The 19519-nt window shown below is 48.6% G+C and overlaps 1 protein-coding gene across 10 annotated transcripts in view; it reads right to left on the bottom strand.

Moving 5' to 3' along the window:
- The window catches only part of NEXMIF (neurite extension and migration factor), a 177243-nt gene that overhangs the window by 52599 nt on the left and 105125 nt on the right, over positions 1-19519 (bottom strand). For all 10 annotated transcript variants that reach the window (XM_069015675.1, XM_069015674.1, XM_069015680.1 and 7 more), the window contains one exon: positions 3357-3491. The gene's annotated coding sequence lies outside the window, so the exon portion shown is untranslated. The remainder of the gene's footprint in view (positions 1-3356; positions 3492-19519) is intronic.

Raw genomic sequence — 19519 nt, 5'->3', positions numbered from 1 at the left:
ATTTCTCATAGAATTTGTTTTACCTCTTGTTGGTTTGTTTGGGTTTTTTACCAGCAGAGCTTCTGTGGGGGCTCAAAGTATTTCACAAAATGCCAGCACTGGCCATGCAAGTAAGCACAGGACCTTCTCCAGGCACAAAGTCCTTGTTTTATGGAGACTTTGGAAGAGTGATTGCCAGCATCAGCTGGCACAGGAGGGACCAGCACACACCTGACAGAGATGGAGGTTTGCTGAAGAGCCCCTAGGAAACCATCTCTGCTTCCCAGACTAGCAGGGGGCAGATAAAGAATGGCAAACAAGCTCAGAAACCCTCACCAAACAAAAATGATTGAGGCAGTTAAGAAATACACAAAATTACAAAATATTGTAAAGGCACACGAGGAGCGAGCAAGTGACTGGCAAATGTGTGAACGCCCAGGTGTGTCTGTGTGGGTGAGATGGACAGAGAGCCAGGAGCCCATCTGGCCTGAATTCCCACCAGCATTTCCCATGCAGAGAATCATGGAATATCCTGAGCTGGAAGGGAACCAACAAGATCATTGAATCCAACTTCAGGCCCTGCACAGGCCCCCCAACAATCCCACCCTGTCCCTCAGAGCATTGTCCAAATGTTCCTGGAGCTCTGGCAGGCTCAGAGCTGTGCCCATTCCCTGGGGAGCCTGTTCAGTGCCCCACCAACCTCTGGGGGAAGAACTTTTTCCTGACATCCAACCTAAACCTCCCCTGGCACAGCTCCAGCCCTTCCCTGGGTGCTGTCCCTGGGACAGGGATTATTTCAACCTGATTCCAGTTTGGGTTGAACATTTGCTGAACCACTGCTGACAGCCTTTTCCCTTCAGACACAGCTATTTACGCATGCTTGTGGGATTTTTTGTGTCATAAAGCACCTGCACATCCAAGGGTTCCCTGATGAGTGGGCAGGAGGGGGATTTGTGATAATGGAGGGAATGGGAAAACCTTTCTTAGGGACTGTGCAAGAGCCTCGATGGGCTCAGCACCTGGCTACAGAACAGCATCCCCCACATCCTCCTTCATTTTAACACTTTCCTGCTGCTCTTGACAAAAGGCATTTTCCTTTCCTGCTCTGGCTTTAGACATTCAATTAAAAAAGAAGCTCCCAAGGCAATGGGAAGCATCAGGGCTTTGCCACGCTCCAGCCTTGTCCAGTGGGTGCTCCCAGAGCAAAGAGGAACTGCAAGCAGAGGCCGGGTGGCAATGAGTCAGGGAGGCAGAAAGGCGTGAAAACAGGATGAATGGGAAGGCAATAAACCCGCAATATTTCACTGTGGGACTCAGCTCCTGGATCACCTCCATCCATCAGCGGGAGCAGAGCCGGCCAGGGCCGTGCTCACATCAGTGGCACCAGCACAGGAGGGGCTGTGGCCACGTGGGAGCATCACCGAGCCACGGGCTGAGGCCACCATGAGCTGTGGCTGAGGCCACCCAACATGCACCACCTCGGATCATCCTCCAGAACAACGGGGAAAACACTCAGGCTTTTACCAGCATCTCACATGAGGCATGGGAGAAAACTGATGGGGCAAATCCCAGGGCCAGGGAAAGGAGCGATCCAGCAAAGGGACTGATGGGGGATGCAGTATTGCAACGCTGTCCAGGAAGGATGAAAAGGGCTCACACGTCTTGGGTCTGACCTGCTTCAGGAAGAAGAACCTGAGAAATATGTTTAAAAAGGAAAGTTGTTCCCTGCAGGAATCTGGGAAACAATTCAAAGAATCCACTCAGAAAAAGGTCACCCCCAAAACTCCCAGTGTCCCCTCATCCCCCATTTCTCCTGGAGGCACAAAGTGTGGCAGCTCCTTGTCGGGGCCAAGATGGGAAACCTCCCCTTTCCCTTCTCTGTATCTACCAAGAAATTACAAAAACATCACCAGGAAAGAGAGGATGGGAACTACCTCAGTGCTTTATTTTCTGGAGCACAAGTCCAAAATACCCCCCAGTCCATTTCAGAACGAGTCACTTCTTTTCCAGAAGGATCTCGACCGGTTCCTGCACCTCCTGCCACTGCTGCCCATCTCTTGCTCCAGAGATCCAGCCACAATTTCACAGCAAAAACAGTCAGGCACAAGCTTTGCCTGCACATCAGGCTCATGGCATTGCACAGAGAGCTGGCACTCCCCAAAACACAGAGCTCTGCACCCTCCTCAGTGACCTACAGCTTGGACACAGGCTGGGGCAACCCAGCCAGGCTATGAATAAAACCCACTGCTCTCTCCCCAAAAAGAAGCGAATTCCCCATTAGAGCTGCAGCAAACTCAGGCAGTGAGCAAGAAGAAAGCTTTTTAAAGAGATATAACCCAGGATTTCTGTGTTGAAACACATGCCACAGATGGTGGAGCAGACGAGGATTAATTCATGAATCATATTTCTTAAACGATACAATCTCTCTTTTCACTTCCATACTTTCCCTTTTTGACTCAGAAGCAGCGATCTAAGATGCCCTTCCCAGATATGAATTTTGCATGAACAAACATGGCAGGGGTGAAAAAAAACCCAACAAGCCCACAACAGCAATAAACCAAAAACCCAGATGTTTAAAGAGAAGTTCTCAAACGCAAGCGAAGGCATATCCTGTCCATCCACACCAGGACATGTGTGGAAATACAATATATGCAAGCACAGAGCTGGGAATGGGGTGGGAAAATGAGCTCCCCACCATTTGGAGCTTACTAATGCTTCAGCCAGGGTTCTGAATTTCACAAAAGCTGCTTTTCTATCTCCTCCTATCTCATTCGCCACCCTCGCAGCAAAAGGAAAGCCTGAAGGCAAACACTTCCAGGAGAGGCCTCCTCGCTCTGCCAGTCAGCTTGTTCCTCCTCCAGCCCCCATCGACGCTTCCCTTCGGAAAATCCCGGCACAGGCACCGCCAGGTTGCTCTCCAGGAAAAGGGATTGCAGAGAGCAGGAGCAAGGCAAAACATCCTGCCCCACGCACACAGCTCACCACCCCAGCTGAGAGGGGTTTGAAGTGGGGAAGAGAGAAGGAAATGACACAAGAGCTCTTCAGCAGCGGGAGACTCCGATATCCCGGCTCCCTCCCAGCTGGGAAGCTCCTTCAGACCAGCCAAAGCCATGCCAGCCTGTGCAGAGCCTCTGCTCCCACCCAGGCAGGAGCAGACACGGATCCAGGGTGAGCAGAACCAGCACCAACACTCCAAACTGGCCCTCCCGGGCACTTTCTCACCTTTCTTTGATCAGCAAAGCAGGATTTCAGGCATTTTTTCCACTTTGCACACTGAGCAGCTGTGTGTGTGCTTAACAGCTTCTTTACACAGTCTTGCACTTCCTATTGTAGCTTTACACACAGAGTAAGAGGGAAAAGAAAAAAAAATCACTTACCCTTCAATTATTTCAACCTTTCCCTGCTCTGTGTGTGACGTAGGCTTCTCTTTTGGTTACTATTTCCAGATTTGGTCTTTGGGTAGGTGAATGGAAGAGGAGAATGACAGGAGTTGTATTTGATGACGATGGAGACTGGAAAATAAAGAGAAGCATTTTCAGTGCAGAGCAGTCCTCCCCTATACATACAGATCAGATTATATTAAATTAAATTAGTGACACCTACATAAATGCTTCCTACTGTTTTTATGCACACATACAAATATCACAACTGTCAAGGAGAACGCGGCTGTCAGCGATACGGCAGGGGGGAAAAAAAGAGCAATTTCTAAAATGGAAGGGGAAAAAATGGAATCTAGGCTACCAACCAGCGTTCCAGCAGCAGCAAAGGGACTGCTGCTGGTCTGCAGGAGGGCCAGGAGGCAGCTGGAACTGCCGTGGGAGCACGGGGAAGGGCTGGAGCAGAGGGCAGCGTGGAAGGAGCACGGGTAGAGAAACTGCAGCAACGACCCTGACAAACGCTCCTCTGCTTCCCAAAATACCACATCAGCTTGTGAGGAAGCGAGGAAGGAGCTGAGAGCTTCAGGAAACACAATTCCCCCATCCCCTGGAACGATGGAAGGGCTCCTAGCACGGGAAGGAATTAATAACGTGGTCATCGTACCAGCAAGTGCCCCCCTAAAAACCAGATTAATCTCCCACCATCTGCTTTAATAGCAGAATCTCTGCTAAGTGGTTTTCCCCTACACAGCCCCACAGATCCATGTAAACAGACAAACAAACCATTTGGCTTCCCGCAGTCCCGGGGAACGCAGCTGCTCCGAGCAGGGCTCGCTGCCTTTGACACGGTGCCAGGGTTGAATTCCTGCCATCCCAGTTACTCCTACACCTCTCCCCGCCACCAACTCCGTGCCCTGCTCCTGTGCAGGCTCCTTAAGGCTTGGGGTACCCCCCCAAATCACTGCCCATCGAACATGGCAGCCTGGGATCCTTAAAATATCGTTTCATTGTAGCTGAGAGGAACAAGGAAGGTGAGGAATGAGAGGAATGGACTTCCATGCTATTATTTTCCTCATGGCAACTCTCCCATCCTCTGTATGCAACTGGCACCTCCAGCACCGTGAGTCCCAGCCCAAACACTGAAAACACCCCAAAAAAAGCATATTTACAAAATAATTTCGAAGATGCCACGGCAGGCAGTAGAAAAAACCAACCCCCTGAGTCAAGGAGATTGTCTGCTTGGTTGGAAAAACACAAAGGTCACCGCAAGGAGTATATAAAAATACATGCTAACATTGAAGAGGTATAAACATAACACTAAACAACGCTTTTTATACCCAGCTCAGCATTTAACACTTGCCCAGAGGCCTTTGATAAATCCCAGGTGCCTGAACAAAGCAAGGAAGCTTTTTCACTGCTATTTAGCAAAACAGGGAAAGTAAAGCACAAGAGAATAAAACTGTTCAAGACATCAAGGACCAAGTCAGAAAGAAACAGCCAGGTCTCCACATCCAGCTCTTCCATCGCCAAATGCCCTGCCAGGCTGCTGGATGGAAATAGAAATACTATTGTTAGCCCCAAGCCATGCAGACTCATTAACATTTATTTTAGTGCTATAAAATATATTTTTAAATCCTTGAAGAAATAATCTGGAGGAAGTGCTAAGAGCTCGGAGCAGATTTTCAATATGTCCCAGCTTTTCCAGGGAGATTTCAGACCTCCTGGAAAGACACCGACTGTCTCGGGGGCTGTGGGTGCGTGAGGGTACCTCCACCTACCCAGCACCCGCAATTCCCTGCCCTCGCTTCTGCTCCCAGATTGTTCAGTAAGAGGGAAATCTAAAAATGTCCTTGATTTCAATTATTTGTGGACAGCAGAATCCCCAAAGTATCGTTTCCCACGTTTTTAATGCCTGTGGGTGTTTATTATGTGAATAACACTTGGAAACAGAGGAACCTGATGCCTGTGGGGTCACCTCCTCACCAGCAGAAACTCTCCAGCAGGGACAAATCCTGCTGAACACCTTCCACAGAGCCCCAGGTGCCAACACCTCATCCCAAAAGTTCATGGAGACAAAGCACATTAGAATTATCAGGAGCATCTCCCCATCCCTGTGAAGAGCAGCAGCCCCACCAATCCCTCAGCTCTTAGGACAGGAGTTTGGGAGGAGCAGTGGTTGTTCCAGTGGTATCCATAAGCACCTCCAGGGAAAACCGTGGTGTGGGAGGAAACCAAGCCACGGTGGGAGCAGAGATTCAGCAAAGAACAGGATCCAGAGGTACAAAGGGACACACAGAGCACAGTGCCCTGTTTCTGCCAACCCCAAATGGATCAAGCATATGGAGGATCCATTTTATCTCAAATAAACACTCCATAGCACAACTCCAGTTTTCCATCTGACCCAGCCAGCCTCGGATAACATAAAATAGGAGGAGTCATAGAGGAAGAAACAGTTCTCTCCCTTTTCCTTCTCAAAATGTTAGTGCACAGTTCGTGTCTCACAGGCTCCCCATGATTCTGGAGGGGTCTTTCATCAGTGTTTTGGTGGGGGAAACAAAGGATCAAGACCATTCGTGCAGTTCCAGAGCATGTTCAACAGATGCCCACTGTGATTTATCATGCCAAGCTTGGAGATGAGCATCAAGAGGCCACCCTGGCACAGGGCACTGGCCATGGCATGGCACAGTGGAGCTGGAGGAGCCAATGCTCCAAGATTTCAAGGCACTGTTTTTCCCCCGTGCTCTGGAGCTCAGCAGATGGCAGCGGTTTGGGTGCCCGTCCCTCAACAACATCCGCATGAGCTGCAGCAGGCACCAAGTTCAAAGTCAAAAGGAACATTTGTTCTACAAGAAAACACATTGCAAACGACCCCTAACAAATTGTGGCTGCTGGAAGAGTCAGCTCAGAGCACAGCAGCATTTCTCAGCCCCGTTGTTCCTGCGGGCTCCGCTGCTGGAAGTGTGAGTGGCAATGCGGGCACAGCCACAGTTTGTGCTGCAGCACAAATGACAGAGCAGCACCACAGACCTGGAGAGGCAGCTCTGCTCTTCCCTGCATTGCTTCCCTCACGTTTTGAAGCCCACTGAATTCCTTCCCGTTTAGTTGCTTTATTTCGGCTCCTCGCTGCATAAAATCGTTCCGCGAGCGCCGGGGCCGAATAAATAATGGCAAAAGTTTCCCTGCAAAAACTCCGAGAGCTGTTATGTAAAGCAGGGAGGGTATCAGCAGATAGAGACAACTCGGAGGCAACCTGAGGGTTGGGATTCTGTGTCAGCTCGACACACAGGGGAAATAACCCTTTAATCCAGTGCAGTGTATTTCATTTACTGTAGTGTTATCCAGTTCGAAGATGTTATGAAAGGAATCCCTGGAGAGACTTAAGACTTCAAAACCAGCCTGAGTTTGAACTTAATTCCACTGTTGCAAAAGGCTGGAGCTGTGGAAGATGACCTTTTCCATACCTTGGATGCCGGGAGCCATCCTGCCTCATAATGTCACGCCAAATTAGAATATTCTCTTTTTGTTTTACTCGGGATTTTGTTTTGCCTTCTCTTTTTAATTAAAAGCATCTGTCACTGTTAATGAAACGGGGGGAAAGAGAAGAAAAAATATCAGTAACACAAAAAAATTTAAAGCTGGTGGCGTCCAGAGAGATGGAGAGAGTCAAAAAGCTGGGTAATTAACAGAGGAACTTTCACCTCCCCGTGAGCTCATCACCAGAGCCCAGGTCAGGACCAAAGGACCTACCAGTGCCATCTCCTTGCTGCTCATCACCTCAACAAAACAAAGGGGTGCTCCCCACATCCATCCCCCAGGTGCCACTGGCAGCAGGACCTTGGGTGGTCTCTTCTCTGGTAGGAAATGAGAGGGAAAATACTTTTGAAGTGCAAATCCCAAAGTTGTTCAGGTCTTGCCAAGGTTATCCTGAATAAAAGTTCAGAAATACTTGAAAAAGCCAACCCATAAATCCACGTTAGTGAATCAGAAGCTGGTGGAACACCAGGCCTGAAGGTGTGTGGTCTCATCTTTCACCAGCTGCAGGAGCTTCACTGCTCAGGGGGTATTTTTAAGGAGCCCTGCAGGAAATTCACTGAAAAAGTCCTGGAAATCCCAATTAAAGTTGTTCACTACTGTTAACTGCCTCCATGGACTTTACTATTTGGAGGTGAACCATAAAAGGCCAGTTTTCACTCGCTGCATCTTCCAAGTCAGATTGTGAGTGCAATTAAATGTAAATTTGTGTTTTCCAAAAATAGGGTTCCCCCACAAAATACTAAATTAATTACAAAATGTATTCCTAATGTGAAATTATTTTGCCTGTTAAAGCGGTACAAACAGCTTTATTGGATCATTAATGGCTAGAAACGTTCAGTCAGCACAGTTGGAAAAAATGTAAACTAAATATGTCAAGGATACGTTGCTTTCTCCTCTCACTATTTTTTTAATGTCTTATTTCATGGTAGATAAGTGAAAAATCTTTTTACCTGACTTAGTAAGAGGCTCATTTACTCATGCAAATTTAAAATCAAATGTCATAATACAATGAAATTATAAAAACATATCAAAAAGGAGTTAGTGAGTCACTAAATTTAGCTCCTAACGGAGTTCAAGCTGTCTTATACAGTTGTATGTTAATGGGAAGAGCTCTGCTGGTCTGTAAACATCAGAGCAGAGCTCAGCAACCATCCCACGTGCCCGGGGTTTCTGGAGAAGCCCTTTGGGTTTCCAGCCCTCCACACCTGAGGAAATCGAAGGGAAACTCGGATTTTGATCCCAGCCAAGGTGAGGAATACACCCAGCACCAAATAAATTAAAATCCGTCGCGATGAGCTCTGGGCAAGCCCCGGGTTCTGCAGAGCTGCAGCCCAAGCTCCGCTACCAGGCCCGGGGTGATCTGCAGGCGTGATCCTCAACATCCACAGGGATTTCCCTAATCCATCCAACACATTAGGGCTGACACAGGGAAACACTGACTTTGTGGGCTGGAAGATACTGAGCAACGCAAGGGCTTGGCTGGGAATCTGGGTAGATCCAAGTAACAAATTAAAGTGGTGCCTCTGAAACAACGGCAGCAATGCAGGTGCCAGGGCAGGAGCAGGATCCTGGCTGGACTTTTTTCGCTCACAGACAGTCCAAGGACAGCACTAATATGAACTCTTTATGTTCTCAAACAATTTCATGCCAGGAGTCAAAAAGATGTTGTAAGAGAAGGAAAAGGGAGGGCCAAGGTTAAGAAGTCCACCCAAGAGAGCTCCAGTATTCATCAAAACCAAAGCACCTCGTGAGCAGGGTGGGAAGAAGAGGCCTCTGCAGAGAAACTGGCTTAAGATACAGGGAAGCAACTTCTGAAAGGTGATAATGTCCTTGTAACACCTTCCAGTGCCTAAAGGAGCTCCAGAAGAGCTGGAGAGGGACTTGGGACAAGGGCCTGGAGGGACAGGTCAAGGGGAATGGCTCCACACTGGCAGGGGGGAGGCTTAGATGGGATACTGGGAAGGAATTGTTCCCTGGGAGGGTGTGAGGCCCTGGCACAGGGTGCCCAGAGCAGCTGTGGCTGCCCCTGGATCCCTGGCAGTGCCCAAGGCCAGGCTGGACATTGGGGATGGGAGCAGCCTGGGACAGTGGAAGGTGTCCCTGCCCATGGCAGAGGGGGTGGAACTGGATGGGCTCTAAGGTCCCTTCCAACCCAGCCCATTCTGGGATTCTCTGACGTCCCTGTCCATGTGGGCAGGCTTGGGTTTGGGTCCCAGCCCAGCAGGATGGGGTGGCTGCAGCAGAGGGGACGGAGGGAGGGTGTGGCCTCATGCAGCTCCCTTCAGCTGCTGAAGGGAAAAACTGGGGCCCAACACACCATGAAAGGAAGAAACAAATATTCCCAGTGCTTCCTGACCTGGCAGAAAATTGTGGAGAATAAGGCTCTGTAAGGAGAAGAGGCGAGGGAACTAATGGGAAAACATCTCATTGCATTAAGGGCTGTGTTAAAGGTTTACAGCATCATCTCCAGACAAGTCCACTGATGTTCCTGAACCCTCATCGATCCACAGGTCAAACCAGGAATGAAAAATATCAATTTTAGAAAATATCACTGGCTGAGATACAATAAACCTACCCTGTCCCTATGCACAGGTAAACAGAGAGACCTTTCCATGTGAGAGCAAAATCTACCACAGAGCTTGGCCATAACTACAAAATCCCTGACCTGTCCCCATCTGGAGCACTCACAGGCTGACACAAGGAATTAGGGAGATGTCCTACATAACTGCTTTAACTAATTTGTGAAATTTTGCACCCTTCTTGGAGGCGGGCGACGTGGCACTCTGTGCTCCCTTGGATTGCCACCGCTCTCAATTTTATTTTTATCCCGAGTTTGATGTGAATCAGGCTTTGCAAAAGACAAAACAACCCACTGTAATCATCCAGCATGCCAATTAAACTAAAAGATACCCTGGAAATTAAAATTAAATGCCGTATCTATGAAAAGCAGCAGACAGCTTCCTCAGAAACAACAAAAAAAGCCCATATTATAGGAACACGACCGTGGCAGCCCAAAATCGGCGCCGAAGCACTTACATAACTTACTACCATCCTTCACATCTGCATACTGGAGATCTTCATCAAACTGGGTATGTTTTTGCACATTTATCATCAAGATTTATTGAAGTTGATTCCATAAATTTCATTGAGTTGTACACTGCTGCTATTTGTTTCCAAGGCAACAAATGCACTTTGCCCAAGCCTCACAGTACATCACGATTGTTGGGAATTTGGGGGTCCCTGCCCCTGGTGCTGCACAGCGCCAGCACCTCCCGATGCCAGCTCGCCAGCACTAAGAATGAACAAATTTGGGGGGCATTTCTGGAAAAAATAATCCCTATTAGGGGAGAAAAATGTGAAATGAAGCAGGCAGGGAGCAGGCTGCTGGCAAGAAGGTGGGATTTGTGCAAAGCCCCCGCTCCCATCTCATTTACACCTCGGACGGCTGGAGGTTGAGAAATCCATTTGCGGGTTCAGGAGGAGTCGGAAGGTTCTTTCTGCACAAAATAATGACAGAAAGTCACCTTTTTGTCATGGTGGAGAAAGGGACAACAGAAGTAGTGAGGGGAATGGAGAAGAGGATTTACAAACACTGCACAGGCTTCTCCCCGTCGGCAGAACCCGGGAGCCAGAGCCTGTGGCACAGAGAACTTGCAGGCAACCTTGGAAAAGTTCGGCTTGGGATAAGAAAAACCAAGCACCATCTCAAAGGAAGCATTATTGCCCAATTTCATGGTGCTTGAAAAGTGGCATCAATGATGTCCTGGCCCTGTCAGCGTTGGAAAAGCTCAGGAGCCACCCGGGAGCTTCCTGTGCACCACAGCCCTGTGGCACAAGACACAGTGTTGATCCACACAGGATCACCAGAGTATCTTGGAAATAAGGGGCAGTGACAGAGGCAACCTCAGCTGCAGGAAGGCAAAATTCAAATGCAGGAGACCAAGGTAAACCAGGTTCTGCTCCTGGAGACTCCTCTGGGACAAGCCTTCCACAAAAAGCCATTCCTTCAGCATTTCTAAAAACAAAACCAATCTCGGACACAGCGATGATGTTTTAACAGGACACAGCATTTTTCCAAAGATAATGAAGAGATTTTCATTTATCTGTCATAAGCAAATATCCACGACTGCACGAAGGGGTGGCTGCTAAACTCAGCACACCAGTGCCAGCCGGTATAAACTGAACTGGAAACTTCATGGTGTTGAGTCAGGGAAACCTGAAAACCATTCAACTTCCAAACCCAGTCACTGGAGTGCCGTGGAGCTGCAGAGAGACAGCCCCAATTATCCAGACACAGGAAGCTGCAATCCCTTCCCTTTCCCCCCCTTTTTTTTTTTCTTAACAAAATTGCTCTTTGTTGGGTAGCACATTCCCTTGGATTCCCAGAGCGATCAAAAAAGACAGCATCCCTGATGACAAAAGCCACTCATTTTTCTGCTTTCAGCCTCAGAAATGTTAAAGGATTGTTTGCTTTCTAAGTGCAAGTCCACATTTAAGAGGAATAAAGAATTTCTCTGGCAGGCTGGATCAATGATGCAGCAAGCCAAGCATGCGACCTCCCGCAGGGAGCCTGGGTCCGGCGCTCCTGGAAACAATAAAATAACCTTACACTGCTCCTGATCGACTGCACGATGTGGGAAAGGGGGGAAAAACTTACTCCTGACCCTTGACGCAACGAGCCACCCCCTCCAGCTGTATGAACTGATGGCTTTCATTAACACTGCTATGATCAGGCATTTTATCCCCTTCTCCCCTTCATCAGACTGGCACCCACGATGCCAACCCTGCTTTCAGAGCTGTGGCAGTGGCTGTGGCCCATGAATCGCCCTCTTCTTCCAGGAATGATGTTGGAAACAGACGGTCCTGCAGTCGGGCGACGGCTGAAGAACATCCCACGCTGCTGAGAACATCTAATGTAAGGATTTTCTCCAGCCAGCAGCACAAAAGCAGGGGAAGGGTATAAATAGCCTTTGAGGAGGGTGTATAAATAGCTGTAGGTAACATTTGTACACTATAAAAACCCCTCATTTTTGGCCCAGCTTCGCAGGAGCGAGTTTCCTTTCGCAGCACTTTGCAGACCGGCTTTCCCTTGCCTTGCAGTTGGCACAGCAGGGAAAGGGCAGGGTCTGCTCCGAATCCACTGCATTACCCCTGGGAGAACGGCAGGAGTGAATTTCCCTTGCTGTTTAAAAGGCATCCTATCAAGGCCTATCCTAATATGAGACCAAAAATAGGATATATTGGGCCAGATCCTTCTGCGGGTGACAGGCATGGGGTGGCGTGGGGCTGGAGGGCGGTGGTGACTTCCATGTGCCTTCCTTTGATATAAAACCCAAGTCATTATGTGGTCACACACACATCTCACACTCTCCCTCTCCAAAACAAATCCTCTCTGCCCCCTGAAGCGGGAATGGGGAGCTGCCAGCTCCAGGCTGGGTGAGCACACCCCGGGAGCGCGTGTGCAGTGACAGCGGCATCTGCACATCACGCCACCCCTCTGCCTCCCTCCCACCCGCCAGGGCCATTCTTACCAACCAGCAGAAGATAAAAATGCTCTTTAAAAGGCCTTATTTTCCTCCCTGGCTATTTGCTGGCGGTGCAGCCTGTGGGTTCACACAGCCAAAGCAGTGGGAATTTCACAGGGTGACCGGCTCAGCTCAGCTGTCCCCTCTCCTCTGCCGCAGCATCAGCAGCCCCAAAAATGCTGCAGCCCAACCCCATCGCTCTCAACACTCCCCCGTGCTTCTCCCCCTGACGAAGCAGTGTCCTGGCACATCCACACAGCCACGATCCCACCTCACATCCCTCTCAAAATCCCTGCTGAGGGCATGGAGAAGCCAGGGAGGGAGCAGCCCCCTCCCGCGCCGCCTCCCTGGGAAGCGGGGCTGGAGAACAAGGCTCGGCGATGAGCGCTGGCACCGCTCGCCTGCCACCCGGTGAGCGGCTCCCCGTGGCGTGCAGGTGGCTCCTTTGATTCCTGATTACTTGTCAGCCTTCCTTCGGGCTGGCACCGTGCCTGGGTCAAACTTTGCAGCGAGCGGGTCACCCCACGGAACAGCCGCTCCAGAGAGGCTCTCGGAGCTCGTGTTGGGAACGTCGAGCTCACGCAGGGAGGCTCGGCTGCACCCCGGATCACCCCACAGAGGATGGGACACTCACCAGCATTTATCAAGTGATGCCCCAGGCAAAACCTGGCACAGCATGAGAGCTGCAGAGTGGAGCTATTCGAAAAATTCCTGTTGAGTTTGTCCATCAATTCATCGAGGCCAAAATGCTGTGTCAGAATACACCAGGTTTAGCAGAAATCACACCAGGAACGTCATGGAAAGCCCCAGACATCCAGAGCAGCTCACAGCATCATCTCCCAGGCAGGGAGACCTGGGCCCAGGACCCTGCTGCGTCCAGTTCCCACCAAGCATTGCCTCCCAAACCTCCAGGGGCAAAGCCCATGGAGCAAAATCACTGGAGCAAAACCATCCAAGGGTGTGGAGCAAAACCATCCAAGGGTGTGGAGCACCACAAAAAGGCCCAAATGTCTGGACAAACCTTTACAGAGCAAAAAAACCACCATGTCAAATCCGCAGCTCCACGGGCTGGTAACAGCAGCTCTCCCAATCCCATGTTCTTCAATAAAGCTGGGAAGCACAGGATTCCTCTGGAGAATCCCAGCATCCTCCAGCCCAGCCAGGCAGATGGGTAGTTTGGCCTTTTTTAACTTCGCCCAAACCCTGCTTTAATTCATTTTGGGCACAGGGTGCTTCCCAATCTGGATTTGACCCTTCAGCTGAAGCTTTCCATGCGTTTGAGTGCCTGTACCAGCAGGGACTGTGTGTATTTGTGAGAGAATGAAGGAGCTAATTCAGGGCTTTGGTGAGATGAAAGGAAAAACCTTAATTAAAATAAGTTTTAAAGCCCATCAAGATTTTTTTTTAATCTTATTCAGATTAGCAGCCATCCTAAGATCCCACTCAGAGTCTAAAAGCGCTGCTTCCTTTCTGCTCCTGTGGGCTTTGCACACAAAGCCCTTAAGACATCACACCCCACACCAACCCAAGGAAATAGAAAAAGGGGGGAAAGTACATCTGACAGTAACTAAAGTTACACAGACTTCTCCAAGAATGCAAGTAATGCCCTTCTTTTCTAAAAAACTTCCTCCCGTCCAACCCAGCTCACGACGAGCTACTGGGAGCACACCACTATCCAGAGAGGGTCCAAGCAGCTTTCCTTCTTCACAGAATCACGGAATGGTTTGGGAAGGGACCTTGAACACCACCCAGTGCCACCCCTTGCCATGGGCAGGGACACCTTCCACCATCCCAGGCTGCTCCAAGCCCCAATGTCCAGCCTGGCCTTGGGCACTGCCAGGGATCCAGTGGCAGCCACAGCTGCTCTGGGCACCCTGTGCCAGGGCCTGCCCACCCTCACAGGGAAAATAAAACCTGGTTCACACAAGGGTTTGGATGACAAAGACACTTGTTTCCCTGTGGATTCTCCAGAGCCAGCAGACACCGAGAGGAGCAACTTGACTGAGCAACTCCAACCACCCAGGCACAAGTTCTCAGCTCAGGGAACTTTGTCCCAGGACAAAAGTAGAGGTGGGACAAGGATCCATTTCCACAACAGGCTGATTTTAAAAGAAAAATCCCAAACCAGAGCCACGGAACCTCTGCACGTTCACAACACTCACACTGATCCTGACAGAGACGGAGCAACGAGTGACCAAGAGCACATGAGAAATGCAATTTAACACTGCAGTTCCCCAATCCCTGACTCCGCTTCCACCACTGTTTGTAATCCCCAGGCACCCCCCAGCACCTCCAGGAGAGAAATTTTTGAGGAACACCTGCAGAGTTACAGCAACAGCCTCACACAAACATGTTTTACAATGAGGACCGAGCACAGAGAGAGTCTCCCTACCACAATTCCAACTAAAAAAACTCTATCAAAGATCACGAAAATCCTTTGTGTTCAGAGGTTTCTCCAGTAACACCAGTCCTTACCTTCCTGTCACCCAGCTGCCCTCCAGCCCCAGAGTACAGCACAGGATTTGGATGTTTGCTGTGATATACAGCAAGGCAGGGAAGAGGAAAAACAGCATTTCCAGGCAAACCATTTGACAGCTATTTGCTCTCCACTCCACAGCAGCCTGAGCCAGGGCATTACCTGTATTGCATCCCAGGTACCATCAGTGTGATATTGAGTTTGCTTTAAGAAAAAGAAGAACCAAATTGATTTCTTGGGAGGATAAACTCACAGCTAAATGGAAAAACTACAGTTACACTTTTCAGCCATGAAAAGTAAATCAGATGGTGCTGAAATCCCAGCAGAAAACACAGATTAATTAAAGTCTGCACTTTCTAAATCTGTTATTCAACTAAACACAGCTGTTAAAAAAATGATGCCTTTGCTGTAATTTCCATGTACATTCATACCCCCGAAATACTGCAAAAAAAACATTATTAAGTGTGTTCAGTGGCTTCTGGAGTTGAACAGGAAAAGAAAGCACACATATATCTTTAATTATGACAAGGACTGCTTTCTTTAAAAGAATAAATTTTACTTGGGAGCTCAAACGCTGCCTCCACGGATGGGATGGAATTGATTCCAACGGGAGCAAGGCAGGATTGGGACCTTGAGGTGGAGCGAACCAGCACCACCTCAGCAGGGTGGGAGCTCAGGGTGCTCCCTCCTCCTGCCTCACCAGTCCATGCCCACGGCACGTGGCACCCATCAGCCAGATCCCGGCTCTCCTTCTGGTGCAAACCCACTTGTACTTCCAAGTGCTTTTGGCCATCTGTCCGTCACAGGCAGCGCTTCCCAATTGCACTGATTTCATTAACCCTAATATATTTTAAGATCTTGCACAGATTAAAAAAAAACCCCAACCCACCATCAGTTGTTCTGCAGGGCCTCATCTGAAACCCATCGAGGCAAGGAGAGGCTCCTGCTGACCCCTGTGGATCCAGCTCTGCTTCCACATGGAGCCAATTTATTCATCAGGAGACGGCACAGTTACCGACGCAGGGAAATCCTCCAGGACACACATCCTGGTCCCCCTGCACATCCCAGCCCCTGCCAGGCTCCGTGGGGGCTCTGGCAAGGTGAGGAAGAGCACAGAGCTGGCAGAGCACAGCTACACTGCCACCCTGTCGGGGGGGGACAGTGCAACAAGCCTCAAACAAAAGCTTCCCTTCTTTTTCCCCTCCTTTTCCTCCAAGTCTCCATCGAGGCTCAAAGTAGAGAGCTCCTTGGAGAAATTGGGAAAATACAGTGATTTGAGTGCACCCTCAAAGGCACTCTGCACTTCAGCCCAGTCAGGAGAAACTTCCCTCCCAGCCCCACCGCAGCTGTGCCTCCCCTATGGGAAGAGAAAGCAACACTTGAACCTTGCCTCCTCTGCAAGGGGAAAAGGCATGGGAGAGCCCTTGCTGCCTCCCAATGCTTCTGAAATCATTCCAGCTCGAAACATAATTAGGATGATCTAATGCAGTCATATATTAATGTTGGCAAGAGCTCCTCGCCTTAATACCAGCCCGGAAAGCCTCCCGTAATCCGGACCCGCCGGCGCTCCGGGCCCTGGCGAGGTGACAGCGGTGCCACCAACGCACACTCACGGGTACTGACATCAGGGGGGACTCACCTGTGACCCTGGAGAGGGGAAAATCCAGCAGCTGGATTGCCAGTGCTGAATCACGGGAGCTCTGGGAGACATCGGCCACCGTCGGGGTCATCCAACAACACACCTGGAGCTGCTGTCACAGCAGGGAGGGCAAGCAGTCACCAGCATCCCCAAGTGCAATGAGGTTATTTGCATTTAACCTCAATAAAAATCACCATATTTTCATTTCATTCCCCTGCATTTCTTTTTTTTTTTTTCTTTTTTTTTTTTTTTTTTTAAGGAACGCAAAATTGGATGGGAAAAAATACATTGGAATGTAAGGAGGCTGTAAAGAAAACCATTCTTAGGTCCAGGCAGACCCCTGAGTGTCTCCCCAGCAATGGTCAGTCGGCTGAGTGAGACAGGGAATGTGTTGAACAAACTGGGCTAAGCAACTCCTGCACAACTCTACAGAAGAAGACACTTTCCAGAAGGTTTTACTGTCGCTGGCTTTTGCATAAAACACCTCACTGCATCTGCTTATTACTACTGCTTTACCTAATCAACCCAACCACATCAATTGTGCACCTTCTGAGAGCTCCCAAAATATGGTCAACTTGGAGAAAAAAGCAATTAAAACCCAGGAAGTGTTGGTACAAAAGAGGAGCTGCATTTTTCAGGGATGAGCAAGATGCACTGGTAGCAAAGTACTTCCTATAATCTTCCATTACAGGGTGAAGGTTTTAATAAAGTGCAATAAAAAAAGCTCACATTTTGATCTTTTCCCAGAGCTAGACATGGTTTAATTAGCTTGATCTCATTATGTAAACTGGAGAGGAAAAAAGAACACCATTAAAGCAATATCCCACCGGCAAATGAGACAACCTTGACATCAACTATGATATTTTCTTGGAGAACTCTCCCCTGCCTTTGATGCAGCTTCCACACCTCTTCCTCATCACCAGATCTTCATCATCCCACCTTTTCCAGCTGCCCTGCTCAATCCAGTGGCATTTCTTGGTTTCTGCTTTCCCCCAAGCAGCCTGGAAAATGCTATTAGGGAAAAAAAAATAAAAAAAATCCAGCTAGATGTTGTCTTGGTTGTATTTAGCCCGAGATCATTCAGCGTGCTCTTTAGAAAAGATCAACTGGAACTAAACGTTGCCATGATATACTCCATCTGTTAAAGTACATACTTTTGTAATAACACATCCAGAATTCAATAAGAAAAGCCAGAATTACAAACAAGGTGTCCATAATGAGCCTCAATATAATTATTAAAGCAGATAAAGCAAGCCTGGGTTTCAACACAAGGAAGTTATTTGGACCTTAATGATAATGAAAAGTAAAAAAGCATCTGTAATTTCCGCTGAAATGTATTTCAGAAAGTCAGCTAAGTGCACGTCACTTTGTTAAGACTATTCTTATTATTGTGTTTGCACTGACAGCAAAATGCTTCTTAGTTCCAACTCCTGGGATATATAAAAATATGATTAGAGCACTATAACAATACAACAATGGATTAATTTGCCCAAGCATTACATTTGGATCTGAAAGACTTCGATAATTTATTTTACCAACTGAAAGGTGGTTATTTTGGGATCCTGGCTCAGAACTAAGCAGTTCAGTGCAGCATTTTGAAATGTTTTTTTTTATATTCCAGCACTGGCAACACTGTGAGGTTCCAGTGATTTTCTCCTGTTTGCCTGTAACCCTGAGCTTTTGTGCCAAGCCTTATCCTGGAATTTAGCTTGGGCTGCCTGCTCCAAAGGGCACCACACATCCCACAGCCTGCAAAATAACCAGGCAGCAGTGATTTATCTGGTAAAACTGCTACCCAAGGAAAAGAAAATGATGCTTTTTGGGGATGCTGAACAATCTTACCTACAACAGGCAGGGAGAGCACAGAGAACTAAATTATGTTGAACAGTGAAGGTGACAAAGATGGACCAGAAGCTGTTGGGATGTCTGGCCTGGAGGGCAGATAATATAAAGGAAAATAATTAACTCATCTGCTGAGTGTCCAGCAGAGCCATCCTCTACAATGGCAGGATTAGCATGGAATAATCACAGATTATCAAGCAAATTCAGGTGCTCCCTCTCAAATTAGAAGGCGATTAGAAAGAAGTGGAAGTTGACATTTTGGCCAAAAATGGGGACTTAGAATGACGTTTTTTCAACAAAGCAAAAGCCCCCAGGAGCTCAGTTAGGGGGCAGTTCCAAAGGCATTGGGTCTGCAGAGGCAGCAACAGCCCAAGGATCAGAAATAAAGAGCAAACCAGAAATACCCAACACCACCTGACAGCACAGACAGGACGAGCACAGCTCTGACCCCAGGCTCTTAAAATCATGGAATCACAGCATTGTTTAGGTTGGAAAATCCCTCTGAGATTATCCAGACGAACCATTTCCCCAGCACTGCCAAGGCCACCACTGACCCCTGTCCCCAAGTGCCACATCCACAGGGCTTTTAAACCCTTCCAGGGACGGAGACTCCAGCACTGCCCTGCAGCTGTGCCAGGGCTGGACAAACCTTTCCACCAAGAAATTTTTCCTAATATCCAACTCAAACCTCCCCTGGCCCAGCCTGAGGCCGTTCCCTCTCCTCCTGTCCCTGTTCCCTGGGAGCAGAGCCCGACCCCCCCGGCTGCCCCCTCCTGTCAGGGACTTGTGCAGAGCCACAAGGTCCCCCCTGAGCCTCCTTTGCTCCAGGCTGAGCCCCCCAAACTCTGGATTATTGTTTCAGGAATATCTTCAACTCTTAGGCAATGAGACTTATTATGCAGCAAATTGCCCAAATCTTGCAAGAGACTTTTTTTTATCCTAAAAGAGATTTTTAGGAAGATTGAAATTTCCCTGCTCTTCATCTTCCTCCCTACCTCTAGTTATTCTGCAGTTAATTTTTGTGCTTATTTTTGGGTTTTACAAACTAAAATTTGGTCAAGTATAACATGCCACATGCCCTTTTTTTTCACTTTAAAAGTAAAACAGACCAAATCTTCCTTTTTTTTTTTTTTTTTCCAGAAGAGAG

The sequence above is a fragment of the Aphelocoma coerulescens genome, chromosome 4A (genome assembly GCF_041296385.1).
Source record: "Aphelocoma coerulescens isolate FSJ_1873_10779 chromosome 4A, UR_Acoe_1.0, whole genome shotgun sequence".
Classification (NCBI taxonomy): domain Eukaryota; kingdom Metazoa; phylum Chordata; class Aves; order Passeriformes; family Corvidae; genus Aphelocoma; species Aphelocoma coerulescens.
This window is presented reverse-complemented; position numbering and strand designations above follow the sequence as displayed.